We start from the raw sequence: 8,654 nt of genomic DNA on the forward strand, positions 1-8,654 counted from the left end.
TACATAGAAAAAATATATCATTTCATATATCATAACAATGTATGGACTTGAGTTATATTGCACACTTGTAAATTGCACTGTAGCAAAGATTCTGACATGCAGAATCGGCTTAATTTTTTCCTAAGTCATTCAGCTCATGGAGTTTTTAAGTTTAAGACAAGAACTGTATGCTTTTTTCAGCATTGTCCAATCAAAGGCTACTTCCCTTGTGTGTGGAGGAGGAATGAATGCTTGACTAGATCCTATGTACCAGCAGAAACATTCCCAGGACAAGTCATTCCATGTCATGAATCAACTCATTACTTTATGGGGAAAATTAGTTATGTGGGCGGAAACATCTGACAACATTTATATGGATAAACTAAAAACAAGTGTTGGCTGTGGTGAAACATAACATAATTATAGGCTGACTACCATGGAGAAACACAATACATATACAGTGTGTACTATGGAGAAATACAAGACAGTTATAGTGTTAGCTTTGGATGAACTCAAGACAATTAGTGTTGACTATGGTTGCGTACAAGACATTTTTAGTAGTGTCTATGGAGAAACACAAAACAGTTATTATGTTGACTTTCAGGGAAAAACACAAGACAGTTATAGTGTTGACAATGGACAAAGAAAAGACAGGTGTTTATCATGGATAAACATGGAACATTTTTATTGTTGACTAAGGAAATACACAAGACAGTATGTTGACTATGTGACTATGGAAATACACAAAACAATTATTATGTTGACTATGGAAAAACCCAATACAGTTTGTATGTTGACTATGGAAATACACAAGACAGTTTGTATATTGACTGGAAACACTCAAGACGGTTAGTATGTCGACTATGGAAATAAATAAGACAATTAGTATCTTGACTATGGAAATACATAAGACAGTTTGTATGTTGACTATGGAAATACATAAGACAGTTTGTATGTTGACTATGGAAATACACAAGACAGTTAGTATGTTGACTATGGAAATACACAAGACAATATGTTGACTATGGAAATACACCATACAGTTTACATGCTGATAATGGAGGAACACAAGACAATTACAGTCATGAGTATGGAAATACACATGACAATTATTGTGCTGTCTATATAGAAATAATACATGTATAGTGTTCACTTTGTAAATACACAAGACAGTTATAAAGTTGACTATTGACGGAAATAGTGAATAATGGTGGCGCATTGACTGACGAAAATATAATTGCTTGCTTTTAAATGTTACATTATGTAGATTTAAAGATTTCATTAGTTGTACATTTTCTCATTATTTTTTAAGACTGATGTTTGAAACTCCTCTTTTTCTTTAGAGGTTTGTTTGACTAACAATATAGTATTACAGCATGGCTGTACAAAGCACGCAACTGAATTCACTTGACACTTCATATTCCTGTTTTTATCATTAATTATATCTTAACCATGATCATATAGTCAGCAATATCATTTATTTTATTTATACTTTTTGTATTTCCTTGCTTGCAGTTATTCTGAGTTTATGTGACAAGGTTAAGTAACGAGACTAATAGTGCTTCATTTCCCATAGAACTTAATGTTGATATATCAAAAAAGGAAAACTTCATTAATTGGAGGCAGGCAATTTTATAAAGCCTTCAATAGCAGATTCTTCACAACATGTTTTTGAACCTTATGCTGTTATGCAGGGTGAATGCCTTTTCTGTACATAATAGTGTAGTCTCTCACCAATAGTTCATATGTTATTTTGTCATTAGGGAATAAAGTATAAAGTATATATATAGGTTTCTATGTCGTCTTCACACACGAGTTTTAGCATTTTCTGTGTTGATGCCAGTCACCAAGAATGCACTATACTAACTTAGACTATATTCAAAGTATGCGTAATGATATTAATGTAGAGAGCAGAACTAATGATGCGATATTAGTAGTTCATCTCATGTGGTTTATGTTATGTATTGCCTGTGTGTCTGCTATTTAGATATAAAAGCGTGAATAACAACCTCTAAGTATTAGTTACAGAAGTATAACATTACCCAAGCCTCTGCAATAGACCATAGCCTAACTGGAATAACTTTAGCAAACAAAGTATTAGATTGCAAGACCATTAATTGTAATCTCTGCAGTAAAATACAACTTATTAAATCTGATCCAGAGATTTATATTAGTCTATGTTTAGGAATGATAGATAGCTTTATTGGATGTACCAAATACATACTCTACATCTGGCAGGGATTAACATCCTGGTCAAAATGTCCATGCATTTTAAGCCAATTCAAGTGCCAGTAGTATATATATATCAAATTGTGAAACTGACTTCTATATTTTCTTACAGAGTTATAGCACTTTATATACATAATAAAAAGCATCAGAATCAGGTCTTCATATACCATTGGTTTATGCGTATAATATTCATGACGGCAAACTGGTGTCAACTGACCAAGTAAATGCCTTAGAGTGAGGACTTGATATACCATTGGTTTATAAGTAGTATATTCATGATTGTATGCTGGTGTCAACTGACCAAGTAAAGCCTTAGGGTAAGGTCTTGATATGCCAGTGGCTTATAAGTATTATATTCATGATGGAATATTGGTGTCAGCTGACCAAGTAAAGGCCTTAGAGTGAGGTCTTGATATATCACTGGTTTATATGTACAGTTAAACCTGTCTTGTGAGACCACTACCACGGAAGACCACCTGTCTTGGAAGACCGTGTTCTTTTTGCACAGATGTCTTGGTTATATGGTGTTATGATATACCACCTGTTTTGAGATACCATTATGTTTAGGCAGGATGGTTGGTCTTTCAAGATGGGTTGTACTGTATCATATTCAAGATGTAGTGATGGTGTCAAATGACTTAGGCAAGGCCTTAGAGAGAGGTCTTGTAATACCACTGGTTTATAAAGGCATTATAGTGAGGTCTTGATTTACCATTGGTTTATAAGTATTAGATTCATGATGGTATACTCATGTGAACTGACCAAGTAAAGGCCTTAGAGTGAGGTACTGATATACCACTGGTTTTATTTTATTCATGGTGGTATATTGATGTCAACTGAGTTAAGGCCTTAGAGTGAGGTACTGACATATCACTGGTTTATAAGTATTAGATTCATGATGGCATAATGGTGTCAACTGACCAGGTAATGGCGTTAGAGTGAGGTATTGACATACCACTGGCTTATAAGTATTTATTCATGATGGGATACTGGTGTCAACTGACCAAGTAAAGGCCTTAGAGCATCATCTAGATATACCACTGGCTTATAAGTAGTATATTCGTGATGATATACCGGTATCAACTGAACAAGCAGAGAACTTAGACTGAAGTATTGGTAATGCATTGGTTTATACATATTAATATTCATACTGATGTGGCCTCACCAAATAAAGGAATGAGAAAGAGGTATTGATATATATACGTGTATTGTTAATATTAATTATTATATGTATTATTATTATATTCATGTTAGTGCACCCTGACCAAAATAAAGGATTTATAAAAAGGTCTTGATATATGACTAATTTATTATTATTAATATTATTATTATTATCGTGCTGGTGTAACCTGACCAAAAAAGGACACATAATGAGGTAATGATACTCAATTGGCATATGATTATTATATACATTCTTGCATGTTTCAGACAAACTTCTTAGTATTTCTTTTATTAATCAAGGTTGGAGTTATGACTCTTCTTCATCATTTTGTCCCAGTTTTGTTTTGTATATTGGTTGAATTGATTGCATTTTTGGGAGGTTTTGTTCTCGGTTTAGTCTTGTATTGGCCTGTGTAGCTCCAATCCATGAGAGCATCATCTCAGCCAACAATCACAAACCCTATTCATACCCTTGGTGCCTAGTGAGTGGATACAAAAACATTTGTCTATCCATGTATTACATGTATTCATGTGTCTTTATTTGATCTCTCCATTTGCCCATCCTAATGAGTGAACGTTTCCCTAGCAGTTTTGTGCTTGATTTAAACAATTTTGGCTTGTCTCTTTTCTGACTAGCAGGTTTTGCCCATGTGTTAAAGAGTTATTTCCCTTTATCAGTCTTCATTAATCAAAGTCAATAATTTAACATATGTTGTGTCTATATAAAATCAAGCATACACTGTCTTCACTGACACTTGCTATATTTCTTACAAAGTTTAGGCCCGTTATCAGTCAGAAATTTGCAAAGTTTAGATATACAAGTGTTATCTACATCAAATTTGGCAAGGAATGTCTTTAATTACACTCTAATTGTTACAGAGTTAGCCCTTAATCAATACAAAATATGAAAAAATCAGATATAAAACGTATTTTCAGTCTTTATCAAATTAGACATGGTCTTACTTCACTTGGCCGAAGAATATTTAGCTGGCATAACTTCACCATTGACAGCAATAGCTGGCATAACTTAAGCATTAACATCAATAGATGACTAAGAGGAAGTCATTACATTCATTGTGATTGTCAACAACCTTTACATGTGTGTGTGTGTGTGTGTGTGATTTTTTACATGTGTGTGTGCGTGATTTTTTCTTCCTTCAACATGTCTCAAAGTTTGGTCTTCCATTGAGTCAATTATTGAATAACAAACAACAGTAGAAATCAATTTGTCATTATATGTATTGAATTTATTTAATTGTCTAATCTATTATTTCTTTCATTTTCAGTTTGAATCAATATCACATTTGGAAGAATCAATATATTTGTATATTTATTGTTTCAGTTTGGGTCAGTAAATATCTTTCAACAGTTGAAGGCTTTTATTAATTTTGTTGGTACACTGAAGTGTGTTCAATCTACCAGATGAGATTTGCACATAACATTAAACGTATTAATATGTTGATCATTTAGCTATCACATGCTAACGATTCATATGGTGTATTTTTTACACTGCGCTTGCTATTCACACTGTATCCATTTTACATTGTACTCACCATTCACACTGTGTCCATTTGACACTGCTCAGATTCATGCTGTGTCCATTTGACACTGTGCTCACCATTCACCATTAAAACTGTGTCCATTTGACACTGTGCTCACCATTCACACTGTGTCCATTTGACATTGTGATCACCATGCACCATTCATCCTGCATCTATTCGACACTGTGCTCACCATTCACACTGTGTCCATTTTAAACTGATCACCATGCACCATTAATCCTGTGTCCATTTGAAACTGTGCTAAATATTCATGCTGTGTCCCTTTGACAATGTGCTCACCATGCTCTATTCATCAATTGTCCATTTGACACTACTCACCATTCACCATTTATATTGTGTCTATTTGACACAGCTCACCATTCACAATTCATGTTGTGTCCATTTGCCGCTGTGCTCGCCATTCATATTGTGTCCATCTCACAATGTTCTTATTATTCATGATGGGTCCATTTGACACTGTGCTAACCATTCACCATTAAAACTGTGTCCATTTGACACAGTGCTCACCATGCACCATGCACCATTCATCCAGTGTTCATTTGTCACTGTGCTCAATATTCATACTATGTCACTTTGACACTGCTTACCATGCACAATTCATCCTGTGTCCATTAGACACTGCTCACCATTCACCATTTACACTGTGTCCAATTTACACTGCTCACCATTCAGAATTCATGCTGTGTCCATTTGACGCTGTGCTCACCATTCATACTATGTTCATATCACATTGTTCTCACACACAAAATAGTTCAAAAGAATATGTTAACCAAGTGATCTGTTCAAACAATGGCATGTCAATAATGTTTTGTCATCCAAGTGTCCCTGTCAAAAAATGTATAGGACCAAGTGCTGAGTAGGATGAAAACTGAGTCAAGTATCCCAGCCGACAAAATGTATAGGACCAAGTGCCGAGTAGGATGAATACTTAGTCAAGTATCCCAGCCGACAAAATGTCTAGGACTAAGTGTTGAGTAGGATGAATAATTAGTCAAGTATCCCTGTCAATAAAATGTAATTTAAACAACTTTTGTATAGGATATAAATCAGTCAGCCTAGTACCACTGACAAGAATGTGTCACTGAATATGTGGTATGTACGATAAAAAAAGAAGAAAAGTCGAACAAGTATCTGTCAGAAAAATTGTCAGTGACTCCAAACACAAGACTGAGGTAAATAGAAATGGTATCATTATTGAAGGTTAAAAGTGTTGTCCAGGATAATTTCCAATGAACAAAGTATCCCCGTCAAGAAAGTGTCACTTGACCAAGTGTTGCTTAAGTTATAAAGCAGACAACCAGATAATTTATTTTTTGACCAAGTGTTGCCTAGGGTATAAAGCAGGCAACCAAATATTATATTCATTGACCAAGTGTTGGCTAGGGTAAAAAGCAGTCAACCAAATATTACATTCATTAAAGTGTCAGTTGAAAAAGAGCTGTGTAGGGTGTAAAGCAAACAACCTAATATTCTATTCATTCAAGTGTCACTTGACAAAGTGTTGCTAATGATATGAAGCAGACAACAAACTATTCTGTTCATCGACCAAGCGTTGCTTAGGGTATAAAGCAGACAACCAAATATTCAATTTATTAAAGTATTGCTTGACAAAGTGTTGCTTAGTGTATAAAGCAAACAACCAAATATTGTATTCATTAAAGTGTAACTTGACAAATTGTTGCTTAGGGTATAAAGCAGACAGCTAAATAGTCTATTCATTGACCTAGTATTGCCTATGGTATAAAGCAGACAACCATATATTATATTAATTGAACAAGTGTTGCCTGGTGTATAGAGCAAACAACCAAATATTATATTCATTGACCTAGCATTGCCTATGTTATAAAGCAGACAACCAAATATTCTACTCATAGACCAAGTGTTGCTTAGGGTATAAAGCGGACAACCAAATATTATATTCATTGACCAAGTGTTGCTTAGGATATAATGCAGACAACCAAATATTATAGTCACTGACCAAGTGTTGCCTGGTGTATAAAGCAGACAACCAAATATGCTATTCATTGACCAAGTGTTGCATAGGGTATGAAGCAGTCGACCAGATATTATATCCACTGACCAAGTGTTGCCTAATTTATAAAGCAGACAACGAAATATTATATTCATTAAAATGTCAGTTGAAAAATAAGCTGTGCATGGTATATAGCAGTCAACGAGATATTCCAGTCAACAGTCATTTTACAATGTGTTTATGCCTAGAAGAAATGTCATAATCCCAAATATCAATGGTGTGAAGCCACTGATTGATTAATGGAGTTTATAATGCCCATTGATTGATTTTCAAAGCCAAAAGGTCAATTGATTAAATCATGTATATAAAGCAACAGGTATGAAACTCATTCATTGATTTGTCAAGGACGTGAAGGATCTTGATTTACTTTTCCAGGATATAAAGTCCATTTGATTTGTCAAGGACATAAAGTCTATTCATTGACTTATCAAGGATGTAAAGTGTCATTGGTTGATTTTTCAAGACCAAAAAGCCCCATTGATTGAGTGTGAAGGATAAGACCCATGTTTTGAGTTGTCAGTGACAAAATAAACTTGGATTGATTTGACAAGGATTTAAATGCATTTGACTGATATTTAAGTGATACAAATTGTAATGATTGATTTTGAGTTTCAAGGACATTTCACGGCAATGGAACGTAATTTCAATTACGTAAACTCTTGGACTTAGAAGACCTAAATCCATTAAAGTCTTGGACTTAGAAAACCTAAATCCATTAAAGTCTTGGACTTAGAAGACCTAAATCCATTAAAGTCTTGGACTTAGAAGACCTAAATCCATTACAGTCTTGGACTTAGAAGACCTAAATCCATTAAAGTCTTGGACTTAGAAGACCTAAATCCATTTGAGTCAAGATTTTCATGGATGCATATAAGCTCAGGTTTTTCCAGTTCTATGACTAAATAATGGTCTGGCAGATAAAGATCAACTCAGATCGCATTAAAATTATTAGCACATTGTATGATGGACTTGGAGACCAAGGTTAGTTAAACATACGGAATATGTTTGCCTGTAAACATTAGTATATTGTATAATAAGCTGGTAAGTGAAAGGCAACAATACATATGGAATATGTTTTCCTGAAATCATTAGTACATTTCTATGATGAGCTGGTTGATGAAGGTCAAACCAACATAAGTACTATGTTTGCCTGATGTCATTATTACATTTATATGATGGGCTGGTTGATGAAGGTCAACCCAACATAAAGAATATGTTTGCCTGAAGTTATTATTACATGGAATGGTCAGTTGGTTGATGAAGGTCAACACCAACATAAATAATTTGTTTGCGTGAAGTCATTAATACATCTGTATGATGGGCTGGTTGATGAAGGTCAACCCAACATGACGAATATGTTTGCCTGACGTCATTATTACATGGAATGGTCAGTTGGTCGATGAAGGTCAACACCAACATAAATAATTTGTTTGCCTGAAGTCATTACTACATTTGTATGATAGGCTGGTTGATGAAGGTCAACCCAACATAAAGAATATGTTTGTCTGATGTGATTAATACATTTATATGATGGGCTGGTTGATGAAGGTCCACCCAACGTAAAGAATATGTTTGCCTGAAGTTACTATTACATGGAATGGTCAGTTGGTTGATGAAGGTCAACACCAACATAAATAATTTGTTTGCCTGAAGTCATTAATACATTTGTATGATGGGCTGGTTGATGAAGG

At 34.4% G+C, this 8,654-nt stretch overlaps 1 protein-coding gene across 1 annotated transcript in view; it reads left to right on the forward strand.

Moving 5' to 3' along the window:
• The window catches only part of LOC149789708 (uncharacterized), a 71,771-nt gene extending 68,264 nt beyond the window's left edge, over positions 1-3,507 (forward strand). Inside the window, exon 10 of the mRNA XM_089971712.1 lies at positions 181-3,507. The gene's annotated coding sequence lies outside the window, so the exon portion shown is untranslated. The remainder of the gene's footprint in view (positions 1-180) is intronic.
• Positions 3,508-8,654: the final 5,147 nt, after the last annotated feature.

This window comes from Sinohyriopsis cumingii, chromosome 10 (genome assembly GCF_028554795.1).
Source record: "Sinohyriopsis cumingii isolate HCF-2022 chromosome 10, ASM2855479v2, whole genome shotgun sequence".
NCBI classification, from domain to species: domain Eukaryota; kingdom Metazoa; phylum Mollusca; class Bivalvia; order Unionida; family Unionidae; genus Sinohyriopsis; species Sinohyriopsis cumingii.